A 15,223-nucleotide genomic window follows, 5' to 3' on the forward strand; every position below is an offset into this window, starting at 1 on the left:
ATGGGTTTATTTGCCATGTGTATGTTTCCTTTGGTAAAGTGTATCTTCAAATCTTTTACTTCTCTTTTTTTAAAATTTAACTTAAAGGTTTTAAAATTTGAGGTATAGCTGATTTACAATAGTATATTAGTTTCAGGTGTACAACACAGTGATCAAAAATTTTTATGGATTATACTCCATTTAAAGTTATTGTAAAATATTGGCTATATTCCCTGTGCTGTACAATATATCCTTGTATCTTATTTATTTTATACATAGTAGTTTGTACCTCTTAATTCCCTACCCTTATCTTCTCCCACCCCCCTTCCCTCTCCCCATTGGTAACTACGATTTTGTTCTCTATATCTGTGAGTCTGTTGCTTTATTTTAAAAAAATTTACAAGTTTGTTTTATTTTTTAGATTCCATGTATAAGTGACATAATATAGTATTTGTTTTTCTCTGACTTATTTCACTAAGCATAATGCCCTCCACATTCATCCACGTTGTTGCATATGATAAAATTTCATTCTTTTTTATGGCTGAGTAGTATTCCATTGTATATATAGAGCTATAGATCTCTCTATATATACCATTGTGTGTGTGTTTATACATACATACATATATATATATATACATATATATATATATATATATATATATATATATATATACACACCACATTTTCTTTATCCATTCTTCTGTTGATAGACATTTAGGTTGCTTTTGTATCTTGGCTATTGTATTAAATAATACTGCAATGAACATTGGGGTGCATATACCTTTTTGAATTAGGGTTTTCATTTTCTTTGGATATATACCCAGGAGCAGAATTGCTAGATCATATGTTAGCTCTACTTTTAGTATTTTGAGGACCCTCCATACTGTTTTCCACAGTGGCTGCACTAATTTACATTCCCAACAACAGTGTACAAGGGTTTCATTTTCTTCACATTCTTGCCAACATTTGTTATTTTTGTTCTTTTTGATGATAGCCATACTGACAGGTGTGAGGTGATATCTCACTGTGGTTTTGATTTGCATTTCTCTGATGATTAGGTCCTTTGTTTTTCCATATGAATTTTAGAATCAATTTGAAAATTTCACAAAAAATTCTGCTGTGATTTTATTTGCAGATATATTGGATCTTTATATTAATATGGAAAGAATTGACATCTTAAAAACATTGGGTCTTTTGTTATTGGTATATTGGCATATTTATTCATTTATTTTGGTCTTTTAAATTTTTTTTCAGCATCTTTTTTTAGTTTTTAGTATACTAGTCTTGCAATCTTTTGTCAGATTTATTTATCCCTTAGTATTTTCTATTTTTTATGTGATTACAGTTGGGATTGTCTTTTATGTCAATTTTTGGATGTTTGTTTCTGGCATATAGATACACAATTGATTTATGCATATCGATGTTATACCCTGCAACTTTGCTAAACTCATTTCTTTATTCTATTATTGTAGATGGTACTTCATTTTCTTAAGTCAGGGAGTCTGATGGGCCCTGCCCCAGTTCCCCATCTTTGAACCATAGCCTAAACATACTCAAGGAAATTGTAGCGCTCAACTTGTTTGTGTTTTATCCCTAGCAGAGATCACTATTCCTCATTTCCTGATGTCTTGAAAACCATTGTCCAGTGTCTTGAAAACCATTGTTTCACATATTTTGTCCATTTGAGGGGTTGTTTCAGGCAGATAGGTAAACTCAGTCTGGAAGAGGAAAGTTCTGGGAGTTATTCACCTCTGCATTGAGGTGCCCTAGATAGCCACTGCTCTTCCAGCCTGGATCCCAAGAGGAGGTATTGAATGCGTGGAGCAGTATGACCTCAGCCAATCTGCTGATCTGCAGGCTGAATTGCAGTCCTGTGAATGTGTGAAATAGAATGGGTTAATAAAAATTGTTTTCCAAGCTCCCCCACAGAGATTCAGATTCATTGTTCACTGATATTAAAAACAAACATACAAACAAACACATACAAACAAACACAAACACATTGGTATTAAAAACAAGCATACAAACAAACACATTTCTCAGTCGAGGGGGTGGGGGAGGGATAGAAGGAAATAAAAAGATTAAAAAAAAATTTCCAGTCGATTTTAATGTGTTCTAGGCTGTATAATAAAACACTATTCAAAGAGAGCAATGTTGATGTGGTTATTAAGAAGTTACGGGCAGGATACAGGCAATCAGAAGATAGGCCAGCATTTCTTTGGGAAAGGTGTTATGAAGAAGGAATAGATGAGACTTTCTATCTTTCTGAAAACTTGTTTAGTTGAAAGGGGGAGGAACTTTTATTTTTAAAACTGCCAGCAGTTTATTTTTCCAGTTGTTGTAGAGGTAAAGCTAGAATTCCACGCTTGGGAACAGATTACTTTGTGTGTGTGTGTGTGTGTGTGTGTGTGTGTGTGTGTGTGTGTGTGTATAACTTTTTTTAAAAGAAAAAAAGGCACTTTTATGGGACTCTTGGTTATGTAAAAGTAAAGCTAAGATTCTGATATGGAATGGAAAGATTTAAGACAATGAAGAGGTAAACAACTTTCTATAAAGATGTTTTTCTTTTTTGAAAAAGTGAGCTTATCCTCATCAGATAATAATCTAACCGTTGGGATATGGGAAAGAGACAGGAAATAATTGGAAAACTTATGTTTCTCTCTCCTCCTAGTCCCAGTTTGGCCAAGGCAAGGGATACTGAATTCTGTGTGGGAAGGGACACTCAAAGGCCCTCCTTGGTGGATGAGTAGGCTGGTCTGACTGCAAGGTGGTGTACTGTAGAGGGTTAGGCCTTTGAACTCTAGGGGCATTGATGATCAGATTCAGTTTTAAGTTTTCTAAGTTGCTGTTCCTTTGGCTATATTCAACAGTTTGTTGAAGTTTTCTTTTAAACACCACAGCCAACTCATCCCTGTATTTTGTTGAACTGAGGAAGTTTTCTCTTTCCAGGTGTGACAGAATTCTAAGGTGTCTCCCAAGATTCCTTCTCCCTGGTGTCCATGCTGTGCATAGTGCCTTTCCCTTGAGTGAGGGTGGAACCTAAGCAAATTATGGGATATCACTCCCATGATTATGTTATTTCATAAAGCAAAGGAATTTTGCAGATGTAATGTAGGTTCCTAATCAGTTGTCTTTGAGTTAATCAAAAGGGAGGTTACATGGGCAGTCCTGACCTACTGAAGGGAGCCCTTAAAAGAGATAAGAAGCAGCAGCAGATACTCTCCTGGTAGCCTTAACCAAGTAAGTTGCCATGTTGTGAGAGAAGGGGGCCATGGGTTAAAAACCTGAGGGCAGCTTCTAGGAACTGAGAGCAGTCTCTGGCCAACAGCCAGCATGAAAACAGGTATCTCAGACATCTGACCAAGAACCAGTGAGCTGGCAAGAGGGTATTGATCTTCAAATAAGATGATAGCCTCAGCTAACACCTTAATCACATCCTGGAGAGATGAGAGCAGAGGAACAGTTGATCTGTACTTGGAATTCTAACTCACAGAAACTGAGAGGTAATAAATGGTGTTGTTATAAGCCGTCAGGTTTGTGGTGCTCTGTTAAGCAGCAGTAGCAAACGAATACATCAGTAGAGAGCCAAATAGCGTGGGAAAGTAGCAGCCTCCAGAAGCAGATATGCAGCAGCAAAGGGTGAGGAGTGATGATCTGGGGAAAGAACACAGGCTGAAGGGAGAAGCAGCAATTGGAACAGGTTTGTGGGATGTTTTCTTGGAGATTCATACAAATATTTAAGAAACCCAAGCAGATTTTGTATTTTATGCAATTAAATCAGAGAGAGAATCAGACTCATTTGTTCATTGAGGAAAAGTTTGGTATCTGAGTTTTGGAGAACTTGGTGATTTCCATGTCATATTTTATGTGCCTGGCATTATACTCAGAGCTGGATGTTCACTGGTGAGCAAGACAGACAATTTTTCTGCCCTCCTAGACTCACAAAGTAGTGGAGAACACAGTTTATTAACTAAGCACTTACAATAGACCATAAGTGCTGTGACGGAAAAAGGGCAGGATAGTATAGGAGTATGTAGCAGTGGCACAGAATTTAGGGATCCAAGGACCCTTCTTAGAAGAGTAGATACATCACCTGATCCTTACAGAGGAACTGGAGATGGCCAGGTGAATTGGGGATGGTGGTACTGTCTCCTTGAAAGAAGAAATAGCATGGCCAAAAATAGAGGAGCAAGGGGCAGCATCACTTTTGAGGAACTGAAGGTGGTTCAATACTGTATGGTGGGAGTAGAGAGCAAGGGAAGGGAGGGTGGAGTGGCTAGAGGCTGGCGAGATAAACTGGACATAGGTCATGGATACTGTGATAAACCTTATCAAAGGGTTTAACTTTTTACTCACAGCAAGGGAAGCCACTGAAGAATTTTAAGTGACGATGGGCATAAAACATCCTGTAATTAAAAAAATATATCATTTGGATTGTAATGCAGAGAATGAATTGGAGCAGGACATGGCTAGAGGTAAGAGGACTAAAAATGATGAGTTTCTAAAGTCCTTTCAAGGTAAAGCTAAGAAAAAACAAAATAGAGCATGTTGTCATGGCAGTGATTCAGTACTGATTTTTATTTTAAGGTAACTTTTAGAGTAGACAACTCTCTGTCTTAGTTGGTTCAAGCATTTTGATACTGCCTCCTAGCCCAAGATCAAGTTGTGGCTGAAGCCTTCCTCAGTAGCTTTTAAGCACATGTTCTCTTCCTAATATAATTAAGCAGGTCCTTGTATGTATGACAATGGATGGTGTATGACTTTTTCAGGAGTTTGGTCCTGACTTGTCTTGCCTTGATATGGAGCCAGAATTCCAGTTGCAGTATATTCTGAAATGCACTACTTTTTTCTTTTTTTGCGGTATGCGGGCCTCTGACTGTTGCGGCCTCTCCCGTTGCGGAGCACAGGCTCTGAACGCGCAGGCCCAGTGGCCATGGCTCACGGGCCCAGCTGCTCCGCGGCACGTGGGATCTTCCCAGACCGGGGCACGAACCTGTGTCCCCTGCATCGGCAGGCGGACTCTCAACCACTGCGCCACCAGGGAAGCCCTGCACTACTTTTATTTAGGATTAGCTCATTAGAAGCAAAGGAGAGCAAAGGGCCACCCTGCTGTTACTTTGTGAGCATCCATCCTCTTTCTCACCAACAGTGTAGATTAATGCTTACTCTCAAACCTTTGGAACTCTTTAATCATTTTTATTCTTCAGAGTGTTCCAAATGGAAAACAGGCACTGTCCAGTCCCATCAGTTGTAATATGGATGAAGAATCAGGGTTTGTTAGGCAAAGCACAGGTATAGTTTTACTTTAAAAGTTTCTATAACAAAAATTACATTAACAAATACATAATTCAACTTCACGGTAGAAGGCTGGATTAGAACTGGAACGCCAAAATGTATCTGAATTGAAAAAAAAATTTGATTTATTAAAAGTAATTGATTGGAGTGATCCAGGAGAAAGATTTTGAAGCTGAGTTGACACTCCTTGGGAAAGACGGTTGTGAGCAATTAGTGATGTATGCCTGGGCTATATTCTTTCTTCAGCAGCCTTCTAGATCTGAATTCTATGCTCTCTATCTGGATAAGAAGAGATCTTTGCAACTGAGACAAAGTTGAGGGTTACATGATTTGCATTATTCAAGGCAGAAATTCCACTTTTTTCAAATTCATAGTGTTTACACTTGTGCAGTTGGAGAATAATTTCTTACTGGAGCAGGAAGGTCCTGGTCAGGAGAAATTTGCTGATGTCACTTACATAAAATGTTGATGAATCATCAGAGTCCAGTGTTAAGTACATAGGACTTGCCTTATACATATCCTGATTGTGTCATTGTGTGTCTAATCCTTATCATTTGACTTAGATGAGATTATTCTAGGAATTCCATATTAAACCAGAATATATATGTTTTCACTTTACCAGAGAGTCTTACGCTGGGAAAGATAGTAAAGAACCATTTTGTAGCAAAGAATCATTCTGTATACCAACATGTAGGCTAGGACTAACTCATGGTCTCTTCTGATTCAGGGTTTTTAGCTATGCTCTTTTCCCTGCTTGGGATGCCCTTGAACTTATTTGGATTCCCTCCTCCCTTTTTTCTTTCCTCCTTCCTTTCCTCCTGTCTTCCCTTTCACAGTTGTTCAAAAGTGATTTCCTCAGAGAGGCCGTCTCTCACCTTGAAGACTACATCAGGTCTTCCTGCTCACGTTTTCATTGCTCTATTTACTGTTCTTTCATAACACTCACTGTAGTTTGTAATCATATTCTTTTGTGATTATTTGGTTAAGGCCACCAAACTGTAACTGTCATGAGATTGAGTTTATGTTTGGTTTGCTTATACTTTATGCTCGGAGCTCAGGCACATCTATATGGCTGGAACAGAGGAGGAACTCAATAAGTATTGAATAAATAAAAATTATACATAATTTTAATATAGTAAAACAAGGGCAAATAAAGGTTATACCAATACTAGAGAAGACTTTACCAGGGGTTTAAAATTTGAGCTATCTTCAGGGACGCGTACAAGCTAACTGTGGGAGGGAGAGGAGGAGGCAAGACCTGCATGTTGGCAGAGACACCACATGTAGCAGAAGAAGAGGAGTAGTAGTCGTGTGGCTGACGTACCGAGGGCGTGGAGGGACGAGGCTGGAGTGGCCTGCAGGTCCGTTAATGAAGGCCTTGTGATTCCCTTGTTTCGGTATTATCTTCCAGAAGGTTATGGGGAATGGTTGATGAATTTTAAGCAGAGCCTATATGATCATATCTGTGCTTGAGAAAATTCATGGATTTGAAGGAATGAGCCTGGCATTTGGGACCACAGTTAGAAAAACATTGCAGCCTTTCAGTCCAGAGATGAAAACAGCATTAACTAAAAACATGAATTAGAACTAGAGAAAAGGAGATAAAATTGAGAAATATTTCACAGGCACAATCTACAGGATGTGGTGGCTGATGGGATGGAAATGGGGGGCTGTGTGCAACAGACACACACTATCGCTGGGGCAGCCTGCCCTGGGTTCAGACCGGAGGAGGGTGGTGGGTAGGTGTTAGGAAAAGGCCTGCCCTGGGTTCAGACCGGAGGAGGGTGGTGGGTAGGTGTTAGGAAAAGCTGGGCAGGGGAGGGCTAGGACACTGCATTAGTATCCTTTTACATTCTGTAAATGCTTATCACCCCTTTTTGTTTATTTTCATGTGGCTTTGAGGCATGAAAGAAAAGTCACAAAATTAAGCAAGGAAGGTTTTTGATTGGGAGTAAAGCACTAAAAGTAAATTTTACTTAGGCTTTTTCATTTTGACCAGGGCTTTTCCATTGTCGGGGAAGAATATTTCATCAGAGATACAGGCAGTTTCTCTGGCTGTGGTTTTCTCTGACTACAAATTCTCTGAGGAGAATGAATAAATTATGGAAAATAATTGAGATGTGAGGTTATATGCTAAGTTGCATAAAAGGCTGACAGGCCCTAGTAGGATGGATGGGAATGATGTGTTTTTGACTTTGGCACATGTATTTGTATTAGAACAACATGTCATTCTAAGTATTGAGAACTTGGTGGATGATTTATTGTATTTTAAATATCACATGAGACCTAAAATAGTGCTAAGAGACTCTATAAATGATTGACTTTTGTTTTATCCCTGTTCATGGAAGACTTAAATATCACGATTCCAATTTGAAACAAGAGGCACAACAAATTGACTAAATTTGTCGATTCCAAAGTCTGCAGAGAGTCCTAGTCCTTGGAATGTAAAAGTTAAGAAAATTTTGGATCTGACAGGGTAACTGCAATTTCTTCCCTTGTGCTACAGGCACAGCGTGTACCTTCTAATAGCCGTCCTTCATTTCTGATTCAAATTGATATAAAAGCATTTAATGGGCTTTTAAAGGAGTATCCCCCTTAAAACAAGCTCTGTAATGAGTAACAAAGCTAGCTTACTATTTAAAAGAACGTAGGTTTTTCTGAGACTTGAAAGACCTGAATTATTTCCTCAGCTCTCCGGGGACAAGGAATATAAAACCTTGCGTTCTCTCTCTGAGCTTTGTATGTCATTACTGGTGTACAAAATCTGGTTAATCATCCTCCCACTGGCATCCCTTGCAGGAAGGTTGTGCAGGCAGATGTTATCATAGCTGAAAGATGCTGTAAAAGAAAACCTCTTCATGAATATAAAGGATTAATGCTGCTGCCTTGGCCCTAAATGCTCTAATTTCATACTGTTGGATACAATATGATTTCAGAACATTCTTTCTCCAATGCTTGAAAACATCTTTCTCAAGATTTCAAGCAAGGGAGACTTGTTCCTGAAATGGTTTTATGAGTGTAGGTGTCATGGCACCCTCTGCAAAGAGGTGAAGGCGTGCTGATGTTGAAGCAGTCATTGTGATTTAGAGTGAGAAGGCTATGCCGGTGCCTGCCCAAGTATCTGGCACTTAGAAGCAAGAATTTACGTATACTACCAGAGCAGATGCTGACTGACTCTGCCCATAATGATACATCCATAAACCAGCTGTGCTCAGCTTTGAACTAAGCCATCTGACTGTTGAAGCATCCCTGTCTTGAATTTATATCCAAGGAATATCAAACCTTTAGGACAATGACAAATTGAAGTGGACCTTCTTGGGATTAACTGATGCTGGCTTGTCAGGTAGCTATAAGCATTGTTGTAAAAGGTTGGCAATAATCAGTCCTTCTAATGGTAAGTGAGAGCATTTAATTGGATACTGAGATGTGATTGGGATGAAATGTCAAGGGGAAAGTGAGAAATTCAAGGTTGTCTTATTTTAAAAGAGACATATGCTGGAAAGATCTGTGGTTTAGCATTCTGGATTTGGCATTAAAGAGGATTTTCAGGGCTTGATAGTTTTAGCCATGGTCCCCAAACTATATCAAATTTAACTACCTCCTTTTCTTGGCTGGACTAAGAGAGATACTTGAACAAATAGAAACTTGCTGTGGGGAACATTAAAGTTATGGTTATTTAAGTTTATTGGAATATGAATCATTGGACAAAATTGAAAAAAGAAAATTTTAGCATGATATACATTATATTAAAAAGCAAATACAAGTAATTATTATTATTTGTATATTTAGCCTAATGTGTAAGAAATTTTAAATGGCACTTTTATCTTTAAAATCAGTGAATAAAGTGTTCTAGGGTGTTTTTGTTTTGTTCTGTTTTGTTTTAAACATCTTTATTGGAGTATAATTGCTTTACAATGGTGTGTTAGTTTCTGCTTTACAACAAAATGAATCAGTTATATATATACATATGTTCCCATACCTCTTCCCTCTTGCATCTCCCTCCCTCCCACCCTCCCTATTCCACCCCTCCAGGCAGTCACAAAGCACCGAGCTGATCTCCCTGTGCCATGCAGCTGCTTCCCACTAGCTATCTACCTTACGTTTGGTAGTGTATATATGTCCATGCCTCTCTCTCGCTTTGTCACAGCTTACCCTTCCCCCTCCCCATATCCTCAAGTCCATTCTCTAGTAGGTCTGTGTCTTTATTCCTGTCTTACCCTTAGGTTCTTCATGACATTTTTTCCCCCTTAAATTCCATATATATGTGTTAGCATACGGTATTTGTCTCTCTCTTTCTGACTTACTTCACTCTCTATGACAGACTCTAGGTCTATCCACCTCATCACAAATAGCTCAATTTCGTTTCTTTTTATGGCTGAGTAATATTCCATTGTATATACGTGCCACATCTTCTTTATCCATTCATCCAATCATGGAAACTTAGGTTGTTTCCATCTCCGGGCTATTGTAAATAGAGCTGCAATGAACATTTTGGTACATGACTCTTTTTGAATTATGGTTTTCTCAGGGTATATGCCCAGTAGTGGGATTGCTGGGTGTTCTAGCGTTTTTGATGGGCTGTTTATTAAATTGATATAGCTAGTTAGTCTCACAACACTTCAAGCATCATACATTTCCATTAAGGTCATCTTCAAACTACTGCACTTATTTCTAACTAATGGCACGTTCACAGATCTTTCATTATGGGGAAGCTGTTACAATATGAAAATAGAATTTTTTTTTACTTTAATAGCAAACACTGAGAGAGTTGCATTCTTATGCCTATAGTACTGCTTAAGTTGGTTGTGATAAGAGAGAAAGTTTTTTCATTTGTATCTGATTTTATAGGACCATTAGTATTATGTTACATTTGGGTACAGAGCAGTGATTCTTGGGTGCTGCAGGGAAAAAAGTCACTAATAAAGTGTTCAATGATGGTGTCAGAGATTACTAAGTAACCAAAAGCAAATTATTAATTTTTCATTCTAGAAATTCAGGGTTCAGGAGGACCACCAAATAGATAAAGAACTCATGGCAATCTTTGAGTGGGTGATGGTGATACAGACTGATGCCCTAAATCATCCTCTCTTCCTGTACAGGGAAAATTCCCCTCACATAGAATGGTGAAAAGATGGAGGTCTCTGGGATGAAGAGAGCTGGATTTCTGCTTCAGCTCTATCTTTCACAGCTGCTCCCCTGGATAAGTGATTTTGTTTTCTGTAAAATAAGGCTAGTCTTACTTTTCTCTCAAGGTCATTGTAAACATTGATTAAGGCAGCTTTTTATGGATTAAGACAGTCAGTATAGATCTGACATATAGTATTTGCTAAATAAATGAGACTTCCTTTCTCTTTCATTTCCCCTTCCAGCTTTAGTATGTAAGGACCTTCTTCAACCCAACTCCCTCCTCCTATCCCCAAGTGTGGCTGTCAGTTGCTTGGTCATGAGCTCTTTTTGAGTTATTTTTGAGCTCAGGCCTAGTGACATTGAGCTGGGCTCCGAGATTGGCCTTTTTTAAATTGAAAAAAATTTTTTTAGTTTTTCTATAATTTGTTCTGTTATGGACCCAAAATGTACTAGTTATGTAATTATTACAGTGATTATAATAGTTGGGTTTGTTTTTTCCCCAAATACCAGACCCAAAGTTACAGAGGACTTTGTTTTAGGTTTGACAGGCCTCCCATAGCCAATAGCCAATTAAATGGCAGATGAACATCATGAAAACATGATGACATAGATCTTTCTCAAACTAGCTTCTTAAGATAATACTTAGAACGTTTCATTCACATTAATAGTTTGTGTTCCTTGGTCTAGAATAGTTCCAACCACAACATTAATAACAAAATCAGAGTCCATTTCTACAGAGGAGCAAGATTAGAATGACATTCCTCTGTGAATTCTGATAGTTGCACTTTCCATAAGGTGGTTTTAGTTCTTTGGTTGATTAACATTTATAGCAAAATTATTTCAGAATAAATTTTTTTTGTGAATAAATCTAAGTGTGAGATGGTTTATAGTAGTATTTGAATGTAGTAGATATGCAAATGGTTGTAGATCAAAGCTAGTCTAAGTAATATTGGAAAGAATATTTTTTATAAATAAACCTGAATGCTAAATTCTGGTATATTTATAATTGGATATTGTGGCTACATTTGGGTTTTGGAAAGTTTCTGAAGAGTTGAAGTCACTTGAGAAATTAACTTTCAGAGGTCAAGATATGAGATCAATATTCTGCAAGTTCCATAAAAAGAACTTTATATCAATAAATAATGTTTCAGTATTTTTACTCCAACTTTTGCTGCCTTTTGCAAGCTGGAAGCTAGCAATTCTAAAATAACACATTTTAGCCTATACTAGCAATTATTATCTTTGCTTTGGCAATAAATACCTTCCTAAATGTCTATATTTTATTTACTGAAAACTCAACAAATGGTATCCTGGAAGGGAGAATTTTCAGGATGCTATTGTGGGTCGCAGCATGAGATTTTATATTATTACATAGTACCATGTAAAGACTTTCTCCTGAGAAGGAAGGAACAGTAATTACTTCATTAGTTGCATAAGAGAGTCATAGGTCTGAAGCATAAATTGATTCTGATTCACCAAGGATATTATTAAGCTGTCAAAATCTGTCAATATGGAGTGTGACAACAACATGTAAAATACCATTAAAGGGTCATTAACAAGGTCTTCAAGCTCATGCTTAGCATTTTCTCTGAGTTCCTAATGGAACTTTTCTCCAAACAGGATTTAAGTCAGATGTCTCATAATCTTTAATGCTGTTAAAAGTTTGCTATTGTAAGAAAGTGTGTCTTTTTTTGAGTTTTTTAGTTCCTATGTCAGCCAAAATGGAACAGCAGTTAAGTACCAACCACAGAAGTTTTGAAATCTTGAGATTTACACCCATTATTTTTTAAATCTGGTAAGCTCTGAAGATGGGCTGCAGTTGGTACATACTGGTTTGTATGTAGAGACTTAAAACATTCCTTTGCCAACAACAGTCATTGAATTTTTGCCATTACTTTGATAGATTTTTTTTTTTTGTAGAAGAAAAGGAAGTACAGTTTGTAATGAAAATTTATTTTTTTTCATTACACTGTCAATTACTGAGATCTGTGGTATTTGCAAATGAGTGTCCATCAAGAAAGTTAGCGCAATATTCTTTTCCTTTCTGTAGAAATATCTGACAACCACAAAAAAAAGAAGTGGGTCATTACCATTTTTCTTACTGCCATGAATATAACTCAAAATGCCAAATTGATTGAGTCTCAGCATTGTAAGTGGTGGCAGCTATGATGCAAATAACTTAGTTCTTCATTTAAATGTCAGACAGGTAGAGATTAGAGCTATTCTATCATTTTAATGAACACTAAGAAAAAGTTATCTATGATGCATGGAATAATAAGTCGCATTCTTTGAAAACAATAATAATAGTTGGAGCTGTCAAAAAACTTTATGAAACTTTGAATAACTAAACAAAATTTCATATACTTGTTCCTAGCATTTAAAAAAAGATAACTAAGATATAGATTGGAAAAAAAATAAACACCTGATGAGAATACATTGACCTGGGATGACCCAGATGGAATAGGTCCAGATATAATCTATTTGATAAGATTCTGGGAGTTGAGACCATATTCTCCTGATAGAAGGAGAAATTGGGAGGATATATACAGTTGTCAAGTAAGGATTAATTATGAGTGCTGAGTCAAATAAAAGAGTGGAAATTGTATGATAACCTTGAAAATCAGAGTGAGCTGAGCTGGGAAGGTAAGAGAGCTGTATACAAGAGTAATAATAGGAGGAGATTTAAAGCAATTAATAAGATATTATATAATGGCAGAAAAATTTAGGTGTGATTTAATTTTTGAACATAAAAACAGAGCATGATTCCTATCCTGAATGGTATCTAATAAGAAATTAATTAATTGATTTAATAAGACTGTACTGATGTCATGACCACTGATGTTTAATTAGAAGCTGATTGCTGATTATGCCAATTTCATACCTGGGAAGTTTCCAAGGGGATGCTTATACCTTTTGAAACATTTTCACTTTGAGAGTGATAATAATTATTTGCTGGCAGACTAAAAAGAAACTGGAGTAATAAAATAAAAATCTCTCTCTGCTCTGAGAAGAAATGAGAGACCTTTAGCACTGAATATTTATCATTAGGGGCTAAGGTAGCCCATGTAAAATTTGAGAGAAGGCGTTATCAAAACTTTTTCATGTGCTGTTGATTATTAGGAGAAGGGCTTGCCTTGGCTGATCACATGCTGCGGGGATGATATTAAAACTATTCAACAACTTGTGCAATATGCTTACCAACAACTAGAGTAATGCCCACTGTAGACAACCACTGTGGTCCACTGATGCTTCCAGACTGAAAGTCAGTTCCTCATGGCTGGCCCAGTATGTTTTAGGGTGTGGTCTGGACCAAACATAGGCTCCACTCTAGGTGAGTGAGTATAACTTAAATGTTGGTTTCCTATCACTAAAAAGGTGAACATCACTTAACGTCATACCTATATTAAGACAACAGTATGTCCACCTGCTTACCAGTGTCTGAAAGTGCTTGAATATGTGATAATTTCTGAGATGATGCTTATGAGGCAACATAAAAGACAGTGGCTAGCACAGAGCCTGCTTAATATCACTTAACATCACTTGTTTTCATGCAATAAACAGGAGTGTAGGCAATATGCTCCATTTTGTCAATTAAATTATTTTGTTAGTTGGATTATTTGTGCCAAAATTTTGAACATGTAACAAGTCAAATCAAATGAAATCTACCATGAATTTGTACCTTCCTGTTCTTAAACTAGTAAACTTGAGAAGATGTCATTCTTATTTTGTATCAGTAAAAGAAGGGATATTTGTATATATAGTTTATTTGGGTTAATATAGTTTATTTGGATATAGTTCATTTGGGTTAATAATATTTCAAAAATAAAACTTAAAAAATTTTGAGGAATGGGAATAAGAAGCAGTTTCTCATGGAAAGGAGGAGGGACAGAAGAAAATAACAATAGACAACATCCATGAAACTAATGAACCTGAAAGATGGTAATTATTTTATTTTATTTTATTTTTTGCCATATTTCAAAGATGTTTATTAGCTCCATGTAGCTCTTGAAGATGGTAATTATTATGGAGAAAAAGTTTGAGTTCTCAAAAGTCAGAGTTTTGGAAAATGACATCTACAGAGTATCTGGGATTTATTCCTTGGAACCAATGATTCAACTTTTCAAATTCTCTGTTTTGAAGTCCATTAATGTCTCTCAGAAATATTCTTATAGGTTATTACGGACTGTTTTGGAGAGTTTCTCTCCTTTAAATTTCTTTCTCTTCACTTCCAAAATATTGGGCGCTTTTTAAACTCATTACACACTTGTGGTCACTGACCTATTTATTGCCCAAGCGCGGATGTGCTTTGGCCGCCACAGACACTGTTCACTCTGGGGACCTTGAGGGATCCAGAGGTATGACAAAGGCCCACAGGGGCCGATGTGGTGGGGGCAGTTCAGGGAGCATGTGTGGTTTACATCATCTGACTAAGAACGTACATTTCTTGTTATAAATAGAATGATGAGACATTTCATTTGTGTTGTAAATCACAGTCTCAGATGAGCTAGTTCAGATGTCACCTTTGTGAAGGCTTTATTTTTTCCTTGTTTAGGTTACTCCAATAATTTACACATACCATTTTAATGGTATTTTTTTCCATTTTACTCTATTCATATGTATCTTCTCCTCCACTGGGCTATAGTAAAAGGGCACAAGACATCTTTTAGTCATTTTTATATCTCCATATCTAGTATGGTACTTAGTATAATGGTACCTTATAACATTTTGTTTGTTGTTTCTTTTGTGTGTTTTGAATAATGAACATAAGCTTTGCAATAGATAGAGCTGTTTTTCATAGGCTCTCTTGCCCACTTAAACATTA

The sequence above is a fragment of the Phocoena phocoena genome, chromosome 7 (assembly GCF_963924675.1).
Source record: "Phocoena phocoena chromosome 7, mPhoPho1.1, whole genome shotgun sequence".
Taxonomy (NCBI): domain Eukaryota; kingdom Metazoa; phylum Chordata; class Mammalia; order Artiodactyla; family Phocoenidae; genus Phocoena; species Phocoena phocoena.